At 41.7% G+C, this 23,132-nt stretch overlaps 1 long non-coding RNA gene across 2 annotated transcripts; it reads left to right on the top strand.

Annotated features, from left to right (window-relative positions):
* The first annotated feature begins 546 nt into the window (after positions 1-546).
* On the top strand, positions 547-22,752 carry LOC130863660 (uncharacterized). Of its 2 annotated transcripts, none has more exons than XR_009055744.1 (6): positions 547-1,012; positions 2,935-2,979; positions 5,631-5,692; positions 16,445-16,562; positions 17,262-17,404; positions 20,628-22,752. It is a non-coding gene; the product is annotated as an uncharacterized LOC130863660 (long non-coding RNA). The 2 variants fall into 2 exon arrangements; XR_009055745.1 differs by lacking the exon at positions 547-1,012 and adding an exon at positions 1,585-1,622.
* Positions 22,753-23,132: the final 380 nt, after the last annotated feature.

The following is a 23,132-nucleotide window of genomic DNA, read 5'->3' on the forward strand; positions in this document are numbered from 1 at the left end:
CCCTCACCCCTGGTCTCCACCTCCCGCCGCTGCAAATTATAGACGCACTGGAGCTCAGGGACAGACAGGGGCGCTGGTGAACCAGGACTGCGGTCGGCATAGCGCACAACCCAAGCATTTTGTGGCCTTTCACAACCCGGCAACGCACAGACTGGAGCATAACTATACACAAAGTTTCGCGCAATGATTTTGACCCGCGGGACACACAGTTTGCTGAGCTGGGGCCGCAGCACACACTAACCCCACCCTGATCACACGGGGATCAGCTCCGAGGCGCGCCTTCACGCACGCGCGCAGGCTGCCCGCCCCCTTGCCCGGCGGTCCGGCTACAGATTCGGCCCCCAAGAGGTTGGACCCCTGCGGACTACATTCTCCGAGAACCTCTCGGCCCACCCTGCCCCGCCCTTATACAGCCTTCGCCTCTGATTGGTCGCTCGCCTCCATTAGCTCCACCTCTGGAATACGCAGCCTCTTCCTTCAGAGTCCCAACACCGAGGGGGCGTGGAGGGGCGTGGCTTCGTCCGTGTATTGTCATGGAGACCAGAAGCGGTCCGCGGCCGCGGCTGGCGGCTGTGAGCCAGACGGAGCGGCGCGCGGGACCGGAGCCCCGGGGAGCGCGCGACGGCCTGAGGCTGCCTCTCGGGCTGACCGTTCCGGGTTCCGGATAAGCTCGGCTGTCTGCAGGGAGCGTCCCCGCCCCGACGCGAGGGTCCCGCCTCCCGCGACCGCACCGCCCTCCCCCGGCTCCGCCCGCTCAGCCCGGCTAACGGTCGGCGCGGCCTGCCACGAGGGAGCGTCCGCGGCCCGCGCAGAGACGCGCACCAAGCCGATGGCGTGGACGCGGCCGGGCCCGGCGCGTGGGCCGCCAGAGCGTGAGTCCCGCCAGGGGAGTCCTTCAGTCCGCGTGCGGGCTGGCGCGCGTGGGCGTGTCTCCCCGGGCCCACGCGTGTCCCCCTGAATCAGTGCCTCAGCTCTCGTCCAGGACGACGACTTCTGAAAGCGAGCCAAGGAGGTTTGTGCCACCGAGAGCCTGAGTCTGTCACGCAGACATTCTCATTACATAATCCTGCCACTTGAGCGGCTTGGCTGTTTCTGTTCCCCCTCCCCATCTTGCTCCCCACTCTTATTTTTTTCTACTACTGTCTTCTTTTTGGTGTGAAGGACTAGAAAGAATCCTGCAAGATACTAAACATTTAGAATTTATGGTTCTGTTTCCGTGGTTGTCACCTCCGTTCTACATCAAATTTAAGGCTCATTTCTTAAAGATGTCTCTATTTTCTGCTTTATTTGCACATTGATGGCTCTGCTGCTGGGCTGAACCCAGTCGCCTGTGTCAGAGACAGAATTGTGTTAATAAGTGAGGGAGACTAAGGCTGACCATTAGCAGGCAGACGGAATTCAGACAGCATCTGGTAGCCCTTCTCCCTGTTTATAAGAAAGCATTATAGTCTCGCTTGGTAAACACAATGTTTTAACTTTTTATCTTGGTCCTGGGGGAGGATGAACCCCCCCCCACCACACACACACGTTTTCCTTTCCGTTCATCAGCTTTTCCATTTGAGGACTTGCTCACTTGTAGTTCCGGCTCGCTTGTTACTGAAGCTCCTTTTCCACCAGCAGAGGTAGGATCTATCTTTCCTCCTGCCAAGTCGCCAGGACTTCTTATTTTCCTTACTGCTGCGTTCGTATGTTTCTGAACATGTTGTACTCGGGATCGGTTACTCTGATTGTTTTTACTGTAGCCTTGTTAAGCTTCACTTTAAAACTTGCCAAGGGTTTATTGGTTTGTCATGTCTGCACGAATCCAGTTATGCCTAGCTCTTAAAACACAGAGCTTTAAAATAAGACCTAGGATTGTACTGCCAAGATGTGGCACGGAGCTTGCTCTTCAGGTTCTGGACGAGGAGAGTTGTCATTGTCTCTATCAAGTGCAAAAGAGGTGACGCCTGTTTATTTAGTGTAATAGCTGTTTACAGTTAGAACTTTAAAGACTTGCCAGAGTAGATCTGCTGGATTTTAAAGATCTCATCTTTCTTGTGGCAGAGACACAACACCAGCATCGGGAAAGGCAACAGATTGCTTCTGTCATTTCGCTTTGCTGTTTTCGAGTGTACTTAAAGGATTATGATTGATAAGGCTGTCTTGCTGGAGAATGTTGACACAGGTGTGCATCGTTATCTTAATTAAGATCCAGAGAAAATGTTGTCTGTAAATGGAGCCAGAAGAAGAGGGCATAATTTTGTACAGTTTTGCTTTTGGAGAATTTAATTACACTTGAAACCTGTCTTTGAGCTTCCAGATTGTGTGAGCAGTTTGGCAACAGAAGTTTTAGAGAGGAATGGTAGTTTAATGTTAAGTGTTCTGGCATGTTCTAATACTACTTGTGGCTTTTTGGCAATACCTTGTGTCGGCTCTCTTTGTACTCTGTCTTTGTGGAATAATAGCTTCTGATTTTGAAAGCAAAGCATAAAATAGAGGGCTGTATTGTCCGGCAGACATTCATTAGTGAGGAAAACATGTTTAGTGTGCAAAAACAGGGATATAATGAAAAGGTAAATAGATGAGAAATGTATGCCTTTTAAGGTTTGGGGAGTGCCTTGATGGTCTGAAACAATTCCCTTTTCTTATCATCAAGTGCATAGCTACAGTGTTTATGGAATAGCTCGTCATTTATAGAAATAGAGGGAAACTTTACTCCTTCCAAAATACTATATAATACATTTAAACTAGTAAGCAAATGATGATACAGTATTAGTTTAGAACCCAATTTATAACCTGGGTAATCATTAAAATAGTACCGTCCCCTTTAACTAGGAATCTCTCGGTGTGCAAACGATGACAAGGAGGATGCTGGTGGCCACTTGCCCTTGGATGACCCTGCACCTCATACCCTTTAACACAAGTGCTACATTAAAATTTCCTTCCTCTTTGTAGCTCGGCATTTCCTGGAAGCTGGCTGTCAATCAGCATTTGTGTAAGGTGGGTCCGTGCTTTCCTTCAATATTAAAGCTCAGAGTCAAAAAGGAAATGAGAGTGGAGGGACCGTGGGCATGTGATGGGAAAGGCCAGGTGTAGAGTCACGGCTCACTCTTGAATTCAGGGGTAATTAGCTGGTTAGAATTACATGGAGAACTAAAATCAAAGGAAGACTTACTTAGATTTGTTTGCTGAAACTGAAACAAGAGCGTTAATTTTGAGATAATTGCTTTATTTATCCCCCAGCCCCCTCACCAGAATGTTTTCTCTGGCAGCTATAGTCCCTATTTTTTATGCTGTTATGCATGTGTTATTTTTAAATTAGATATATTGTGTTAAAAGATGGAATATTAATGCAAATAAATTATCCATTTTAATTAATAATACAATTATGAATGTTTGTATGTTCTAGAAATCTTAGGAAAAATTGAAATGTTCTTGAGTTGATGAGCTGGAAATGAATGAGATCGTTTGATCCTTTGTGAATTGAATGGGTTGTTTAAAATAGATTATGAGCACAGTGCCATAGTTGAAACAACATTTTAATTCTGAAATAGCACCACCTGCTTTGAGTGGAGGCATGTCTGTCTTCATATATTTCTCTTCTGTTTTTAACATCATTTTGGTAGAGAATAGCTTTTCTTAACAGAACAGCAGATGACACTTCCCCATGAACGTAAAACCTAGGGGTGATTTTTTCCTTGTTCTGTAATGACTAGTTTGCTTTCACAGCTCTCCGCTGAAGTGCAATACTGATGACTTATTTCTGTATAAATTGGCTGTGTTTTCATAGCTCTAGTGTACCTCAGCAACAATTTAGCTTGCAAATCAACTTAGACGCTTCAAAATTGAAACCCAGTATATTGTAACATAGTTTGAGTGTAAGTCTTTATTAGTGAGGATGCATCTAACGTTTGTTCAGGAAAGGGGAATACAATTTCCTGCCGCAGCTGTCATTTGTGTAATCCATTTCTCCTGCCTTTTCTCAGGCTAATGATATTCCACACCTTGATACAGCTCTTATTTGCTTATTTACCATAATATGGAGTGATACCTTGGAGAAAATTGGATTAGACGTTCATATCTAATATCCCCAAAGTATTGCTAGTGTTCTGTGTTTTCTTACACAGAATCCTTTCTACTTCCTGGTCAGGCTATAAATACAATGTTTTATAATATATTTGGATGTTTCAGCTAAGTTCATTTCCAAAATATAGGGTTATTTTACATATTGACTAAATTCGTTCTTGAACACACCAATGCTTATCTGAATGCTTTGGGTGTGCCTGGATGTGAAGCTCCCAGATAGCACCAAGGAGGCTTCAGCAAAGAATGCATATTAGTAATTGGTGCTAAGTGTGGATAGTGGGGGAATGCCACCTGAGACCTTTGATTATTCAAATTCTATTAGTTCACTAATAGGAATTTGGTAAATTTAGAAACTGTTGATTTGTGGAATGTCTGAATAATTTATCATTTATCTTGGAATTGCATTAAATAATTTATTTGAATTATAGCATTGGAAAGTAAAATCAAGACAAGGTTGTAATGTTTAATAGAAATCAAATTGCTATTAAAAGGAAATAATAGAGCTAAAACAAATCACATTTTGAAATTTTTTTTTGATATGATTTTTTTTAAAGAATAAATTTAGCATTATCTTCAGCCATTGGCATCAAGCTCTTAATTACAGAAAGTATACAAGTATGCAAAACTTGTCATTTTATTAAAAATAGGGTTCTGGTATAGGTGAGAAGAAAGGCTTTGAGAAAGAATTTGCAGACTATTTGTGCTATCTAAGGAACAGAGCGAGGAACTGGACTTAATGAATTACAACATTTATTATCAATAAAGTTGGTGGCTGAACTCCCCACCCCAATAAGATAATTTTACCGAAGGCAGTTTAGTTAGTCTAGCCTTTGCTAGAACAAATGCTTCTCTATGAATTATTAGGCATTAGTTTAATCTTGGCTATAATAGGAAATACTATTTTATCGTTTGTAAGTAAATGTTTGTAAATAGACTTGTGTTCCCTGTACTGATTGGAACCTCCAGAAACTCAGGGCTAGTGTTACAGCAAGCTAGAAGCACAGCACAAATGTACAGAAAATGTTAGGCAGGCACAAATAGGATTCCTCGTTATTTACCTTTAAGCTTAAGGGTCTGTTCTATTCTTAAACCATGATAGAGTTGTTGATTTAAACGTAAGAGGATTGAGATTTAGTTCTTTTCTCCTAGGCATAAATATTAGAATATATATATATATATATATATATATATATATATATGAGAAATATTTAAGCATTCAGGCTTATCAAGTTTCATATCTGTTGTGGGCTAGATTTACTATTACAATTCAAGTTTCATTAAAGGTATTCAAATGCATCAGATCTCTTCATCTTATATGAAATATTTGTACTGGAGCACACTCTTGAAAATATCAAGAACCATCCTTTTTGGAGTAATGGGTTATGGCTGATTAATTGAGAAGGTTGTACTAAATGTTCTCTAGTGGAAATATCTAAAGAATGTTCTTTTTAAGAAATGCATCATCCACAAATAAAATCACTTGAGGTATCAGTAATTAAATTGTGATTTCATGAAGAAAGGGAGTGGTGAGAGAGGAAGCTAACTGTGGCCGTTTTCTCTTTAAGATCCGCAGTTCATATTGGACTTCTGGCTGTCAGTGGAAGGAGGTGATCCAGAAGACAGGAAGGTAATACTATCTATCATCAAGAACACGTTCCTCTGCAATTCTGAACCTTTAGCCTACATGAGAACTCTGTCCAATAGATCACAGTTTCTTTAATTTTGAGCGATGGGAACCGTCCTGTTTTTCTCTGCTAACTTTCTGAGCCTGCTTCTCCCAGGGCCACAGGCTGTGTTTAGAGAGCTGAGAAATAGCTTTTCGGCCTACTCAGCGCCCTTAAAATAGCTTCTTTCTGCGAATTAGATCTGTGATGGCATCCTGCACAGCTCTGGCAGATGACATTTCAGTTTGGGATTGACATGCACTCAGCCTGTTGTCCAACTGTCCTCATTTACCTCCTGTTCCTTTGTTGCATTTACCTAGGGGTGTATTCTCCGTGGTGGTTGACCGCCAGCCGCCCCAGCCCAGAGACCCCAGCAAGAGGCTGGCTCGTGATAGCAGGCCATGGTTTCTTTGCCTGGTTCCAGCCCGAGCTCTGTTAGCTTCCAGAAACCCTGGCCAGGCTTTCCCTTCCTACCACACTACGTTGGCTACTATGTGCTCTGCAGCTGTTGCAGGGGCCTCACACAGAATAGAAGGCTCTGCTACATTCTGGATGCATCTCTGATAATTTACTCATGTGCATTTTTGTCTTCAAACCTACTGCTGGCATTGAAATCTAAGGTTCCTGAAAAACAGCATTGGGCTCCAACTCTGTCTTCAGGAGAGGCTCCGTCCTCTGGCTCTGTGGTTGCCATGTTGACCACGAAGGCTCAGTTATAAGTTGGTCCTTTCTGAAGAGCAGTTCCTTTATCTGGGAATGTCGACACAGACCTCAGTGGTTCAATAGCATTTCTAGCTGTTTGTTTTTCTTTTTTAAAAGGCAACCTTTTCCCTGTCATCACAGATTTCTAGCCCCTGACCTATATATCTAGTAAGGGACATTAATGAAACAGTAACGGGCTTTATGCTGTCTAATTATATAATTAGGGAAATGGTAGGAAATGTGGTGGCTCACGTTGATTTCTTCCATTGAAAATACTAGAGCACATTTACAATCGCAAACCTTCAGGAAAGACTCCGGGTAATCTGGAAGTAAAGTGATGTTTGGGGGGGGGATCCCTGGAGTAGCGGGAGGAATATTAGTTTCACATTCCTTTCCCCATGTCTTCTTGCAGGGTGTCGGCAGCTGGGGAACCATTACAGTGTAGTCAGACAATGCCGATAGCAGAGCACTTATTTGGAAAGCAGTTTACACTGGCACAGCTCGTCAGTATTGTGACCATGACCAACTTCGCACCTGGCATGAGTGGGCTATTCCTCTTGCTTTTAATACAGCAGTTGATGGTGCAGCTTGTGTGTAGAGTACAGCGTGTTTAAACTGACTTGGTCTTGCTGGTCATTTAGAACATTACAAAGTTGAAATGTTTTTATTAATAGAAGGAAAATGTAAAATTCAACATTTGAGCATCCGATATCTTTCTGCCAATTTTTTAGATCTTGAAAGTATGATCTTGAGATGTATGACACTGTCTTTTGTCATTGTTATAGGGATAGAATCATAGAATATTCTGGAACCGATGTATCTTTGTTAATTTAAGATTTTGTCCCCTATAATTTTTTTAAAATAAAAATCACAAGTATTTTAGAGACTACAGTTGGAGTCCCAGGCTAACTTGCCATCCGTCAGGATGTGGAAAGCAGCCTTGATTAATCTCGAGCTGTGAAAGGGGCAGGTAAAATTGTTCACAGAGGAAATTTACTAATGTACCAACCATTTAAATTAAATGTTTGTTAACATAATAGCGATGGCATTTTCTCCTCCTCCTCCTTGTGGTTTGGTCCAACTTGATGGTACAGCGGCCGTTGCACTGACTGTTAAGTGTTTAAATGATGACACCATTATGTGAAGTGATTTTGAAATGAGAGACTCCAGCCAGGAATTACATCTGCTCCCATCTCCTTCAAATCATACTGGATGGCAGTACAGATTATGATTGATTTGTTTGTGACAGATTGCAGGAAGCAGTCATTGATTTTTCAATATTTTACCTTAAAATTATTTACAGTTGTAACCATGGGGAGGTATTTCCATGGGCTGTCAGCCCCTGAAAGACTAAGATAATATTCCCTGCTCTCTGACAAGACAAATTACCTGTAATGAGTGCAGTAGCTGAAGGGTATACTTTTATTTTAAAATATGTCAATAACCCCAGTGACTAAACGAATATTGATTTAGCATAATGAAGCCTGAGTAATGTGAAAATGAGCTTTTTCAAGGGGCATGGTAAAGACTTTCTTTTTAGCTGGTTGTAGGAAGCTTTTCATTCCTCCCAGCTATGGGAATGCAGTTTTCAGCAGCGGCCCCCAGGATGATGGTGTCGCTTGTGATAACTGGAGTCTTGATGCCCGTCTTTGGTTTTAAGGGTTCTTCTTGTTTTATTCTGGTTTTCATTTTAGTTATAGACTAGCTACCAATTTGTTTAATGCTGTTTTTAATTGACTTAATATTTTGACAGTTTCCACGTTAAATTGAAGGTATACACACAGCCTTCTATAGATGACATGGGCTTGTATTAAGATGTTTCACATGGGTTGTCATAGTATTTAATGTGCAGTGTTTCATGGCAGGCCACCTCTGTGTTGACACTGGGAAGATTAATCCCCTGAGTGCTGGTTTTTAGGTAGTGGTGCAGACCTTCATTTTTGTCAGATTTTGTTACCTTCTTTCCTGTGATCCTCTACTTCCTATGGACTAAGATGTCAATACATGAAATTCTTCAAACAGGAAATAAATACCGTGTATTTATACATAAGAATGTGTAAGGATTTTAGGTCTGACTCATATCCACATGGCTCACATAGTAGGAGAAAGTGTGGTGAATTGAGCTGGTGGCATTTACCAGGGAAAGACACATTCAAAGATGATAACACAATGGTGTTCCATGGGAATCTAGTTCATTTTATAGTAACTTAGTAATAGGATCAATATTTTAGAAATTAAAAACGAGTTGATTTAAAGGAAGTTTGGCCAACTGGATTCATTCTGTTATGAACTGGCCTCTTTCGGTTATGAACTGGCCTTGGAAACATGGAGAAGAAATTGACAATGCAGCCAATACCTAAGTGGAGAAAGTGAGCCCGAGAACACAGCAACACTGTTTCACATTGTCCCCAAGAATTGCCTAAGGGTGGCAGGGGTGGCCTTGTGTTGTTGTGCCTTGCAATAAACAGGGTGCATTGTGAAAAGCTCTAACTATGACCTCCTGTTCCTAAGGGTCCATCTCCCATCATCACTGCCCTCTAAGTTTCCTTTCTCTTCCTCTCAGGGAACTTGTGAACTAAGTATGAGGGGTATGCCACTGGAACCAGTAACCTAAAGTCTTCAGCCATTTATATTGTATTTGAAGATCTTAAGTTAGTGAAATAGTCATAGAATTACAACTTTTAAGGAAAAAAGTAGTTTTTCCATAATAGATTTTTAAATAAGGTATCTTTTCCTCAGACTCTTATGTTAAGCAAAAACACCTCTATTGAAGGAAGACTTGATTGGGGGAGGGGGAGGGAATGGGAGGTGGTGGCGGGGAAGAGGCAGAAATCTTTAATAATTAAATAAATTAATTAATAAAAAAAACCACCTCTATTGTTGTTTAGTTTATTTGGGGTAAAATAAAGCATTATAATAGTAACCTATGACCCCATCAATTAGTATGCATCTCTTCATTTGACAGTACATGGGGAATTATCTTTGTAAACTTAAATAGTTAAAGTGAAATTTGTTTTGCTTTTTGGAGAAAATTATTCCCTTGAATATTAGACCTTTCTCTATTTTTTCTGTTAAAAACAGAATTATTTTGCCCCAGTTCTTTAGGGAAGAACTAGTTGTAGAAAACATTTTTGTTTTAAAATTACACATGTGATTATATAGGTCTAGTTAGAAATAATAAAGGAAGAAGGACGCCTGCTTTCAAAATCCTTTTTGTTTGTATTAAGACAGTTTACTTTGACCTAGTTCATACCAATCTACTGAATTTTTCTCCAGAATTCACTTTCCTGTGTTTTACCTGACCTTCTATGATAACTTAATATAGGAACAAATTAGCATATAATTCTATTTTCCATATGACCTCCACCACTTGCAGAATTGTGCCTCCCCACAGTTATTCAGACTGTAGCCTTGGGTGTTTGCAAAGGCTGCGTGTACCCTGGCTGACATTTTGTTATGGAGAGCATTTTAAAGTAGCAGATAGAGGGAACAGTTCACCCCATTACTAAGTTATTATAATGCCTCCACAAAGGAGCATTTTCAATTAGTGTCCACAATTGATTAGTGGTTTGTCTTCTCTCAAGCATGAAGCAGCATGGCCAAGTTAAGTTGTAATCAGTGGTGTACAAGGTATTAAAGACTGACAGTGATCATGACAAATAATTATTATTTTTATTCAGTCCGTGTCATTAGGTTTCCTGAGGTCTGTTTCCATCAGGATGCAAAGGACACGGAACACACAGGCACTCCGTGATGCTGGTGTGCTTGGGGGTAGGTGTTTGTAGACTATAGTGTTCTCGTAGCTCCAGCCCTCAGCTGCTGTGGGAGTGAAGCGCTTCTGTAGCACTAGTTTCATTGGAAATGCTTAATATTACAGAGGATTGTTGAATATTTGTTGCTTTAATCAAAGAATAGGAAAAAAATCAAATAAATTTTGTTAATTTTTTAAAATGACTTTATTTGATTGAATGAATATTGATGATTGAAAAGTTTTAAAAGTTCTTTTGCTGTTGTGATTCTTCTAGAAATCAGATATCATGGGGTAAACTTAAAATCACTTTCTAACCTGCCTCTATTATACTCATGGGAGAAAAAAAGATGACAGGCATCCACATACACTTCTTAATTCTCTATACTGCTTTCCTCCACCCCCAATAGAACAATTCCTCCTGAACAAATATATCAGTGCAGTTCAGACTCTGGAAGAAAATTGCTTCACCTGGCATAGCCTTCATCATGTGTGGGAACATCAGATTTGTGTAGAGAAGACTGTCACCGTTCAGCCTTCGGGGAGTGGCGACCCACTTCCTAGCTGTCAGGGAATCCATGTAGTAGCCTTTGTAGCACCAGTAGAAAAGGGAAGGATTGGTTAGTCTACAGAGGATGCCTCTAGCCCTAGTGGCAGGAACCTGGAAGGTGTGTGTCTACCTAGAGATCACCCCCAGGCAAGGAACCAGGAGATTCAAAGATGCCAACAGGTACAGAAATTGCTATGGGTTTTGTATGAGTGGCCCAGTTTGTACTTCATCCACCTCCATAACTATTACAAAGACTCCAAGCCCTGGGGTGATTTCTGAAGCTTAGAGCTCAGCCTGGCAAAGCGAATTCAATAACTAGAATGTTTCCCTTCTTGTTTTTGTTTTGGTGTGTGTGTGTTTTGCTGTTATTGTTTTGTTTTTTGTTTTTTTTTTAACAGTGTTTCTATATAGCCATGGCTGTTCTGAAACTCTCTATGTAGAACTGGCTGGCCTCAAACACACAGACATCTACCTGCCTCTGTCTCTTAAGTGCCATCACACCTAGCCCTCTTTCTTAATTTTGCTTTTAATTAAATTTTATATTTTGAGATAATTAAAGATTCAAAGGCAGTTGTATAAAATAATAGACATGTCCTTGAACCCTTTCCCCAGTTTTTCTCAGTAGTATTTTGCAGTATATTTAATGTTGCAAGCTGGATATTGATGTTGAATAATCAAGAGAGGAATATTTCCATTACCATGAAGACCTAATCTTTCTCCTTTGTGGCCATGCCTACTCACCCCCTCCCCACCTCTCAGCTGCAGCAAGCGTTAGTCGGCCCTCCATATTCCTATGAAGGTTGTCTAAGAACAGCGGGCAGTCTTTGAGATCGGCTTGTGTTATGAAGCTTCATAACACATAGGAGTGCCTCAGTTTAATCCCTCATGGTCGGGGTGTCATAGTTCTTTCTGGGCTTTGACTACAACAGGTAAAGGAGCTATACATAGTCATGTGGCAGTGTGCGTGCATGTGTGTGTGTGTGTGTGAGAGAGAGAGAGAGAGAGAGAGAGAGAGAGAGAGAGAGAGAGAGAGAGAGAGAGAGAGAGAGAATTTAAGTTTATTTTCCTGGGATGCATAGCCACTAGTGGAATTGTGGAGTACACCTATATCTATAGGTGATTATTTTTCAGACTGTAATTGATATTTGGAGAGGGAAGAAGGAAGGAGGGTACCTACATTTTTGTGGAATTTTTATATCAACTACATTCCTTAATGATTTTAAAACATATAGCTACCTTAAATTATTTGTAGTTAAACAGAAGCACACATTGTTTCAGAATCTGGCTTTTGTTCATTCATGCTCAGGTGGTTACTTTTTAGATCATCTCTCTTCTTGGTCAATTTTCCTGTGGGTAGAAAGATGTAAACATTCTTGCTGCGAAGTTTACTGTTTACTCAGGAAAATGTGGGGCAGTTTTCCAGATTTAACAGACTGGACATCAAAACTGCATTGTGCCTTTAGATCTTTAGCCACCCATTTGGCCACTCCATCTCACCTGCAGAATTACTCACATGCTGTCAGGTTGGTGATGATACAGACAGTGCGTTTAATTCATCTTGTGCACTTAATTAGAGAAAGAAAGAACTAAAAAGCAAGAAGTAGTCTTTTTGGGGTATATGGTCCCTAAATAATGTAGCTACTTTATACAGTTCTTAATGGAAAAAACAGCTGTCATTCCCACTAGCCCTTCTGGGAATTATTTAAATTTAACTGAGTTAAATTTTACTTACTGAGACATGATAATGTCTTGCAAAGCCATATGTGATATTTTGGGAAGACCCATGGAAAGGAGTTTTAAGGAGTGATTGTTATTCTGATTTCCTTTCATAAAATGTCATTCCTTACATAAAATATAATAATGTGACACCTGACTGTCCTGGTTCTGAAACTCACTCAAGACCAGGCTGGCCCAGAATTCTGCCTGCCTTTCCTTCCAGAGTCCTGGGATTTAATGCATGCATCACCATGCTCAGCCCAATCTTTTTCTTTCTAAGAAACATTGGGTGTAATTAATTGAACCTAGTGACCCCTCCTATAGTTCAGATTATAAACCTCTAACTTTAATGAGTGAGGAACCAGATTTAGGCTACCCCTGTCTTTCAGTGGCTTTATCTTGGGCTAATGTGGTCAAAGCCACCATTATGGGGAAAGAATAAGATAATTAAATGTTCCTTACTCTAGTAAATAAGCTAAAAGGTAAGATTCCCACACAAACCTTTAAAGCTAGTGCGATCATTGGTTTGTGACAATTGTTTGGAGTTGTCTATCCAGTGTCATAGTACTTTGAGTCTCTGGGACTCTAACCACAGAAAAGACATCACAGTGTCCCGCCCCTGGCTCATGCTTCTAGACTGGGGTGTGTAGACGAGGAAAAGTCAAAAGAAATGAGGAGCCCACACAGTGGTGCATTATTGGAACTCAGAATTCAGGACACAGAGAGACTGGTAATGACAGATGCGGTGAAGCAGTGTTGGATATAAAGAGACCAAGAGCCAGCCAGGAGATGCACATGACCTGGGGAGGCAGGACAGCCCCTGCAAAGAGGGACACAAACTGGAGAGAGGATGCAGGTTACCAGAGTGAGATCGGGTCTAGATAGAATTTCTTGAAGCATCAAAGCATCTGCCAGACAGCAGTCTATTTAACAGCTCCTGGTGTTTTTCTGGACTCACCAGAAATGAGGTGTCCTTCTTTAAAGAATTTGTAGGTTTGGGTTTATGAGCCTGAGGTAGAACAATGCTGAAGCAGTTAATAAAAGCTCAGGGACTGACTTTGAGGTCAACCTGAAGATCCGAAAAGCAAAGCAGCCAGTTACTGACTCTTCCCCCCACCTCAGTCCAAAATGGTGATCCTGCCTCCAGGAATCTCAGAATTATATTGTGACTGAGAGCTGTCTCCTCCCATTTTATAATCCTCTCTAGGGCTGGGATTAAAGGTGTGCACTACTGGGATTAAAGACATGCGCTGCCCGGTTTCTATGGCAAACTAGTCGGCTACTGGTCTGTAAGGCTGGCCAGTGGGGCTGTTTTACTCTCAGATCTTCAGGTAAGCTTTATTTATTAAAATACACATGAAATGCCACTACACAAAGCAGTAGGCATTCACCTAGCCTGCTTTACTGAATTCCCTCCCCAGACCACAGTGAAGAAGAGCTGTGGTTTGAGAGCAAATCAGATAGGAGCTATTCCTCCTAAAACTGGGACTGGCAAGAATCTCAATCTATGTCTTCATTTTGTTATTTGGTAAGGAATGCTTTGTACTTGACTGGTATCTTAAGTACCTAATCTGTCAAACTATAGTATATTTCAAATTGTAGTTCATTGTAGACTTAAAGTAGCAAAGAAATGTAAAGTTCTTTGAGAAGAGATTCAAAATTAAAGCCAAAATCCCTCATGAAAGCTAGAGAGTGACTACTTGGTAAGACTATACTGAGCCAGTGTCCTTATTAGGAAACTGCTTTGGGTTGGGCATGGTGGTGCACACCTTTAATCCCAGCAGAAGGCAGAAGCAGGCAGATCTGAGTTTGAGGCTCCCTTGCTTTACAGAGTGAGTTCCAGTTCAGCCAGAGCTACATGGTGAGAGCCTGTCTTGAATTAAAAAAAAATTGTTTGGGGTAAGTGTGTACATACCACTATTTTGTAAGTACAGGTCAAAAGGGGATGCTTGAGAGCCTTTGCTAAACGTCATTAATTTGGGGAGCTTTGTTGTAGTATAGGCCCCTTAGAAGAATTTGAACCTCCCTCCCCAGTATATGCTAGGCAAGCTCTCTGCCACTAGGATATATTCCCAGCCCTTTTTTCCTTTTTACAGTTTGACACAGAGTTCTCAGGCTGTCCTGGAGCTTGCAGTCCTTCTGCCTCAACTCAGCCTTTTATTATCTGGGATTGTAAGTCTTTGTCTTTAGAATGGCTGAGTTGCTTTTAAATTTATATAACTTAGAGTGGTTATAAAATACACTAAAATTAGGATTTTATATTTATATAAAATATCAGATTTATATCCTGATTTTATCTTTAGTAATAATATTGATTCCTGTAGCTCCACAGTTGTGGCACATTTTCATTGAAATGGGTTCCCCTCTGGCCAGCCAATCACTTGTTTTACCCTAATTTCCCACTTATCTTCTGTTTGTTAAAATACTCCATTCACTTATAAGCAATCCCTCCCAGTCTGATTTAACCCCTCTAGCCCTGTCTCTCCTCTGCTGCATGGGAATGCTCACCTCCTTAGCTTTCTGCCTTCTGGGAGGCCGTGGACATGTCTTCCTACTGCTGTCTCCTTGATCTTATCTGAGCTCCTGTGCCATCCGATTGCTTAGCAATCCAAGGAGCTCTGAGAGCTTGTAGCCTACACTTCTCATCCCCTGTCCTCTGTGTGCATATCACACAAAGTCTCTGGCTCCCGCTGCTGGCTCCATCTTGGTCCTCAAAGATGCTTGCCCCGGCACACTGCCCTCACCTTGGCACTCTCCATGGCCTGGGCATAGGTGTGTGATTTTGACTGCCTCCCTCTGTCTCCTTCCTGAGCCATGTCTTCACTGTGACTTGAGGCATCTCTCCTGCCCCGGTAACGGCATCAAGTCACTGTTTTAACAGTGCCATATGTCCTCTTCATCCTCATTTCCTCCTTTCCAGTAGTCTTCCTTTTTAAAATCTGTAGATCTGAGTTTCTTACCTCTACATCTCTCCATGTTCTCTATAGTCCTTGTAGTATTTCTTTTAGCTTCCCCCCCTTTTTTGTAGACATAGTCTCACTATGTTATACTGTCTGGCCTGAAACTCATAGAGACCCACCTAATTCTGTCTCCCGGGTGTTGGGATTCATTGATTGGTTTTTTATTTGTTTTTACTCATTTTTCCATGGGCTTCAGTTTTGGCAGTTTATATTACAGTGTCTCCTTGCTCCGAGAGGCTTTCCTCAGTCTGATACAAACAGTAAAGCACCTTCATTTCTGTGGCATCTCTAGCATCTGTATTTTGTTCCTTTTGAAATTTCTTCTCTGCTTGCATTTCTCTTCTGCCCTCACACACCCTCTTCTTCCTCCACTGGAGTTGTTTTCTGTGCAGCGTCTTAGTTGACCCATGTTGCTATACCAGGGTGACAGGATGAGTAATTGGAAGGAAGAGGATTTACTTCCATAGTTCTGGAGGGTGGTGAAGGCTTTCATGCCCTGTCCTCACAGGGCAGAGAGGGAGAAGAACCCACTCCTTCAAGCTCTTTTTATAGCAGCATTAATCCATTCGCTGCATCTTCCCATTCAGATCCACCTCCAAATGCTGTTGCATCGAGAGCTGAGTTTCCAACACAAGAGCTTTGGAAGTGACAGGCTCGCTCAAGTCATGGTAGTTTTAGCTTAAACGTCTGCCTTGCTGCCTGCATTTGGTCCCAGCCCTCACTGTTCAAAGTGTGCCTTTGCTCCTGACTGTGCTTTGCTTGTAATTTCCTCCTGATGGCTGAGGCAAAGAGCAGAGTAGCAGGAACTGCAGCCTTCAGAGAGCCTTCAGCTCAGCACCTTAACTGCTTAGATGGCCAGAGCTGGGTGTTGTAGGAGCTCAGAGGAGCCTGACATGGGGTCAGCTGGGCTCTGACAGAAGGAACTTTGCAGGTTAGACTAGGTTAAGATGCTCTTCTACCAGGCAGATCTTAGTAGGAACAGAATGGAATAGAATGTTCTGGCGTATTTCACAGTGCTTACTTTCTCTTCCCCTGCCAGAAGCCCAAGGAAAATTTATCTCCAGTCTCTGGAGTTTGACGAGGCTCAAGGAGAGACATCTCAACATCGTGGGGCTCCAGCTGCCTGTGCTCTCCCAGTTCTATGGCCAGATTTGAATGTAAGACTCTAGCAGCTCGCCAGTGCTAGCCTGGGTTTTCCTACTATGGGCCTGTTTCCCGGGGATCTCTGCTATGAATAGTCATTCTCTCTATGTACATGACTATCTCCAATTTTGGGATTAGCATTTTTTTTTTTCTGGGACATCAGATTGAATAGAAGTCATTGATTTTTTTCCCAAATTGGTCAGTGTTTGCTTCTCAAGGGTGACTCTTAAGTTCTTTATATGCCAAACTGAGAACTACAAAGCAACTTTAAAAAAATGAACTTGTGACAAAAGAAGAAAAGTAGGAACAAAACAAACCATTTAGAGGCTTGTAATTTAACATTCCTTTTTGCCCCAGTTTACGGTTCTGTGATGTGTGAAAGTCTCTGCACGGTTTCTGCAGTTTGAATTTGACATGTTCTCCAAAGGCCCCTGCTAAAAGATTGGCCCTCAAAATGGCCCTATCGGGAGGTCACAGAACCTGAGAGGATTAGGGCCTAGAGGTCATCAGTGTTGTGACCTCAAAGGGTTTTGTGGGACTCTGGTCTCTTCTTTGTTCCCTAGCTTGCAGTGTAAGAAGTCTGCCTCCATCACGCCCTCCTGCTGTGACCCAAGGCAGTGAATCAGCCCACTCCCCAGGACTTAACCTCTAAAACCATGAGCCCAAATAAGTACCTCTCCTTGTAAGTTCCTTTCTCTGGGATCTTGTTACAGTGTCAGGAATCTAACAGCACATTAAAACTTCAAGACAAAGCAGTGGACTCCAGCAGTGTTACCACCTTGAAGACAGGAGTGTGGAAGAGAATCACGAAAATGAAGATTTGGGCAAACAGCTCATCCTTGCAGTTGTCTTAAAGGTACAAGGTTAAGGATAAACTCTGTGGGGTGCTCAGGGAAGGAGAGCTGGGGTTTTCAGAATGTACTTGGTGTTGAACAGAGGTATCCTACACTCCCATCACCTACTCCAAGTATCTGCAGATCAGCGATGTCTCTTAAACTCAACCAAAACAAGACACTATTACCCAGTAGCCTTTGCCCCAACTGCCATCAAAGTCCGAGTACAGTACACACTTCAAACCCTTGCTTTCACTTTAAACAAAACATTCCCCAAAGAAAGCCGACAACAGCCAGATGCATTTCCTGTGCTTACCTGGCATTCGAGGTTTGTAGATTACAGCCGTGGTCAGGGACAGTTTTTTAGGCACCTGCTGTGTCTTTGTCATAGAACACTGAGCACACAAATACATGTACTGTGTTTTCCTAAAACCTCTTCTCACATGAAGTAGAATATATGTAAGTTCACATTGAACTTTTCATTTTAAAATTTTACTCTGAAGAATTTATCATCCGTTTTGAAGAAGGCTGGTTCATGCTAATGTTGTGCCTGAGCTATTTACTATGGGCTTAGTTATTGACCTATTTTATTTGTCATTTTATGGCATACATATTTTCAGCAGAGATGCTTACACTAAGCTATATTTATTTATACTGCAGTGTATTAACCATAAAACTATCTAAGTACTCCCAAACCGCTATGATCTGCAGGCCTGGGAGAGAGCTTTGCAGGACAGCCAAGTTTAGAGAATTAACAGGTGCTGCTGGTATTGGCGATCTTGCCCAGGGAGCCTATCTACCTCTGAAATAATGGGTGGGGTCTCACGAAATGTTGGTGCTGACCTCAGTGCAAGCTGGACTGTAACACTTGGTTCTCCTTAGAGGACTTGGTATCATTTTTGTTTTAGTTCTTTCTGACACTTCTTCAACTGCTTCTGTGCCCTCCATTGCTGCCAGGGATATTTCCCCTGGCCCTGCCTGTAGATCTCCTGGGCCCTGGCCTTTGTAAGCATGGAGACCAGGTACTAGAACTAATTCTAGTGTGAAATGGTCACTTGGAAACACTAAGTTAAAGACCAGCATTTAGTTCTGTGAGTTTTGTTGTTTTGTTTTGTTTTGACCACTCAAGGGTCAGGATGGGAAATTGTACTGGCTCTGCCTTTCAAGTCTTGAAGTTCCATAGCCTCCTGCAAGACACATTCTAACCAGGGCAGAGGAACTCTGAGATTTAAGCCTCAGGCATGGGCCTAGTTGAACACATGCTAGAATAAAAAAGTCAATTTTGAAACAAGCTGTATCAAAAGTTCAGTGTATTAAACAATGCCTTTCTTGTCTTGCCAATTCTCCATTATCTTTCTTTGTGGATCTGGCAATGGAATGGAGAACCTTGTGTATGTTAGGCAAGCACTTTACCAGTGAGCACATCCTCAGCTCTCAGCCTTCACTTACAAGTCCCAGGCAGACCTTCTTCTGCCTTGTACTCTGTTGGGACTAAAGGCAAAGATTTAATTCTTAAAAATCTCTTGCAAGGCTCTGATTTGCCTCTCTGCTGTGCATGGATACATGTGCCCCATCCTGTTCCTGATATGGTCACCATGGAAAGCTTTGTAGGTATGCCAGAAGGTAACCCGTAGGTTGGAAGCTTCAGGACGTTCATAGGCCTCCTCCTTTTCACCTGCTCTAGAGTCTTTGGTGACTTGTCTCCTCAAGTCTTCAGACACTGAGGAGTTGAACTGTCTTGTTTTCTGAGCTGGAAGACCAGAAGAGCCAAAGCATCAAGAGATTGGCCCCAGGTCAAACCACAGTTAGCAGCATCAGGTGGGCCTGGGTCCTCTGTTTTCAAGGCCCGTGGGGTTTGTTTACTACTCCAAAATACAACAGTGGTTGAATAACAGGTGAGACCTAGTTATGACTGTGTAGATTGGGCTGCCAAACCCTCTGCACATGTGGTATGCTAGGTCACATGGAGTGGGGAGAGAGAGGGAACTCGATCCAAGGGCATGTGATCCCAAGGGGAGATGTGGCTGGACAATGATAAAAACTGTTCATGTGGGATCTAGTGACTGATTCCAACTGGCTAGCCAGGCCCAGTAACTTGGGAACATTGGCACTGAATATGCTAGCTGTAATGGCCACTGTAGTCAGTGTTTCTAGAAAATCAGGGCTTTGTTTAATTTGTTTGGGCCGTATATTTGCTTATTTGTTGCTTTGAGAGAGCATCTCCTTGTATCGTCCAGGCTGACCTTTAATTTGAAAACCGTCTGTCTCCATCTCCCAAATACAAGGATCATGGGTGTATGCCACCACACTTAGCCTTAGCCAAATGCTACTAGTCAGTTAATAAAATTACCATTTTTCAAAATATGAGCATTTGGAAATAAAATTCAACCCGTTTCTTCTTTTCTTTTCCTCAGTGCTGGGCATTGGGCCTAAGGCCTCATGCATACTAGGCAGGAACTCCCTGAGCTGCATCCCGTTCCTGATATATTTCTCAATACAAGCAGTAACTCAACAACTTATATTGAAAGTGCAAATTCTCTTTACTTTTCAGTTTAAAAATATAGTTTTGAGAGTTTGGAAAAATCTGCACCTTTGGCAAATATTTATTTGTTTATCTGGACTTGATAGTATTTGTTGTATTCATGTGTCTGCATGTACGCATGCCGTGGCAGGAGTGTAGAGCAGCTTGTCGGAGTCAGTTCTCACCTTCCACTGTTCGGGTCCCAGGGATTGAACCCAGGTCATCAGGCATGGCAGCAAGTGCCTTGACCCACTGACCCATCTCAACAGATCCTCATTTACAGATTCAGTGGTTTATCATGTTGAGAATGGTTACTGATTCCCCCAACAGCAAAAGGAATTGTTAATGACAGAATACATCAAGCCAGCAGTCTATTAAGATGTTACATTCCATATGGGTTAATATTTCAATAACCTTCAAAGAATTTATATTTTTCTTTTCTATGTGGCCATGTGTATTTTCCAATGATCTTGGCATTAGTTCTTGAGAAGTCAACTCAACCTCAGAATTCTAAAAAGTCCTCATTATCCACTTTAGTCTAAAAGAGATCAGCAATTTAGGCTGATCTATTTATATTAACTGACTGGTACTTCCATGCTAATCCTGTAATTAAGATTCATTTCTCAAAGATGTTACTATAATCTTAGAAATATTAAAGATTTAAACCCTAAAAATTGGTATGGAAATGATTAAATTTTCTCTATTATTTCTCCCCTCTCTCCCAGAGTGATTAATTTCCCTTTCAGTGCCTTCTACCCGAGCCGAAGTGCTTCTGCAGAGACGAATTCTGTGAAGCCTGTTTAGGGGATCATCCCCGCTAGACAGACAGCTGCGAGGGGGCATCGCTTCCCAGCATGGATTTCAGATTATGACCAATCAAAGGCCGAAGCTAAGGAACACCTGTCAGCGGCGTTTGCTGCAAGGAGACCAGCTCTTTAATCAAATTTCATTGTACTTCAGAAAAAGGTTTATTTTAAATGTGGCGTCTGCTTTTATGATTCATCCTTCTCAGCTGAGACATCAATTTGGGGCTTATTTATGATGTTGTTTTAGGGTAAAACGAGAAACTGCAAGAAAATATTTCAAGAAAGTGGCCTTTCCCAGACATTTAATTAGCAACTTTCTCAGATGGGAAAATACAAAATTGAAAACTTTAGTTTTAAATTTTTTTGTGTGAATATAATTAGTGTTAGGGATTCTTTTGAGGACACCTCAGAATGTTGATGCTTGCCGTGAAGTCGGGAGAACTTGCCTTGTGGAAATCCGTTCCGCTTATCTGTGAGCAGGGCAAACTATCATTGATACTGATGGGTTCCGAAAGGCCATGCCTGCTTTCAACTTGGCCCTAATTGGAGGCCCCGCTAAGTCCATAATACCAGGTACTTTCTCACAGCTGCAGACCATGGAGTGTAACTATCAGAAGACAAACTTCACTCTGCAGACTTAATGGTATAACTGTGTGCAGCCCTGAATATCAGTTAATTTTCAAAACATTTTATTCTACAGCAATTAGCTCAGGTCCTGGAGGGCAAAATGACAAGAGGTTACTCGTTCACTATGTATTTAATTAATTGAAAAATGCTCCAATTGCCTTTACAGTTGTTATTAGAGAGCGGAATCAGTGTTGCCAGCGCTCAACCATAATTGGAACCCTAGGGAATTAAATATTTAGCATTAGTAATGTAACAGCACTTAGGACACAAATTTCTATTTTCGTAATGAAAGCTATACACCGTGAGTGCAAGCGGCTGAAAGGACAGCTGTGACAAGCGAAACGGCCTGGGACATTTCAATAAGACACCTCATTGGACAGCAAGTCTTACCACATTATGCGTTTGTAAGAGACCTGCAAGTTTAATTCCCACGAGGAACTCATAGCCCAAGTCTTTAGCGTCCTAATTGCATGCTGGATGAGTGCTTGGGCAAATGTCTTGCCATAAGTGCCTGAAATTCGTCCTGCTTTCTAAATAATCACATATAAGTTCGTGCCTTTGTCAATTTAAAAATACTGAGACTGTCAGGGAATAAGGATCTTATTTGTTTTCCATTTAATTATATTTTAAGCACACATGCTTTCTGTGCTACAATGAGAAAAGTTGGGTATTGGTCTCTAATGAGCTGCAGTGTAGTCGCTGGAGACCCTGAGGGATTCGCTCCGTAAATTAGCTGGATAAAAAGTACTTGGTTAGGATATAGTTGATGGCTGAGCTGTTCGCAGAACCAGTTACAGTACTGTCTCGCGCTCCTGTTTCATTCTAAACAGGCTCTGTAGAGACTTTAACAGCTGCCTGTTAAAGCTGCTCAACTTGTCAAAATGTATTATATTACTCCACTAATAAATAGTATTAAAGGGTATTTGACTTTACCTCTCATTTTCAGAGGGGATCAGGTTGGTAAACACAACTGGCTTAGGCTGGCCTTATTTTAATTTGTTTATGTCAGCTAAGTAATATTGAAGGGCCGTGTTTTAAATTTGCAAACATTACCTTCCCAGGGAGGCAGAACTTCCAAAATATGATACGCAGTGGAAACAAGGGATTGAGACACTTATTGTAGAATGTTTCTCGTTGAAAAACGTCAGATTTTGACATTCTTAGGCCACATTTAAAGAACTTGAGAGCCCATGGTTAAGCTGACAGTCTCAGAAAGTTCGGTTCCTTTGCATTTTTCATTTCTAGGAAAATAAAAGTCACAAGATAAAAAATGTCACAACTTCCTTTTGATTTTCCATTGTTCCTATGTCTATTTTGGATTATTATAAGTAATCATGATTTTGTATCCATTTTTAAACAATTTTTCAAAACAATGCATGTTTACTTAAAAAAAAAATACTTCATTTGATAAAGTCTTCCTTAGACCTTCCTTCAACCCTGTCTCCCTGCCTGGTGGTCTCCTTTGATAAGTTGTTTTGTTCTTGTTTTGCTTTTTGTGTGCATATGTGGTGTGTGTGTAGGCCAGAGATTGACAGCTGACATCAGATGTCGTCTCACGTCATTTCCCACCGTATTATTGAGGCAGATCTCTGCTCAGCCTAGAGCTCAGTGATCAGCTAGCCCACCTAGCCAGCATGCTCTGAGCGTATTATACAAATGCACATGTTGGTCTGTGTTTACAGATCATATTGGTGCCCTAGATCATGCATGATGTTTTAAAATTTTGTTACATTTATTTGGGGGTGGTGATCACGTGCCAAAGTGTGTGTGCGTGCTTGTGCGTGTGTTTTGCTCAAA

Source organism: Chionomys nivalis, chromosome 21, assembly GCF_950005125.1.
Source record: "Chionomys nivalis chromosome 21, mChiNiv1.1, whole genome shotgun sequence".
Classification (NCBI taxonomy): domain Eukaryota; kingdom Metazoa; phylum Chordata; class Mammalia; order Rodentia; family Cricetidae; genus Chionomys; species Chionomys nivalis.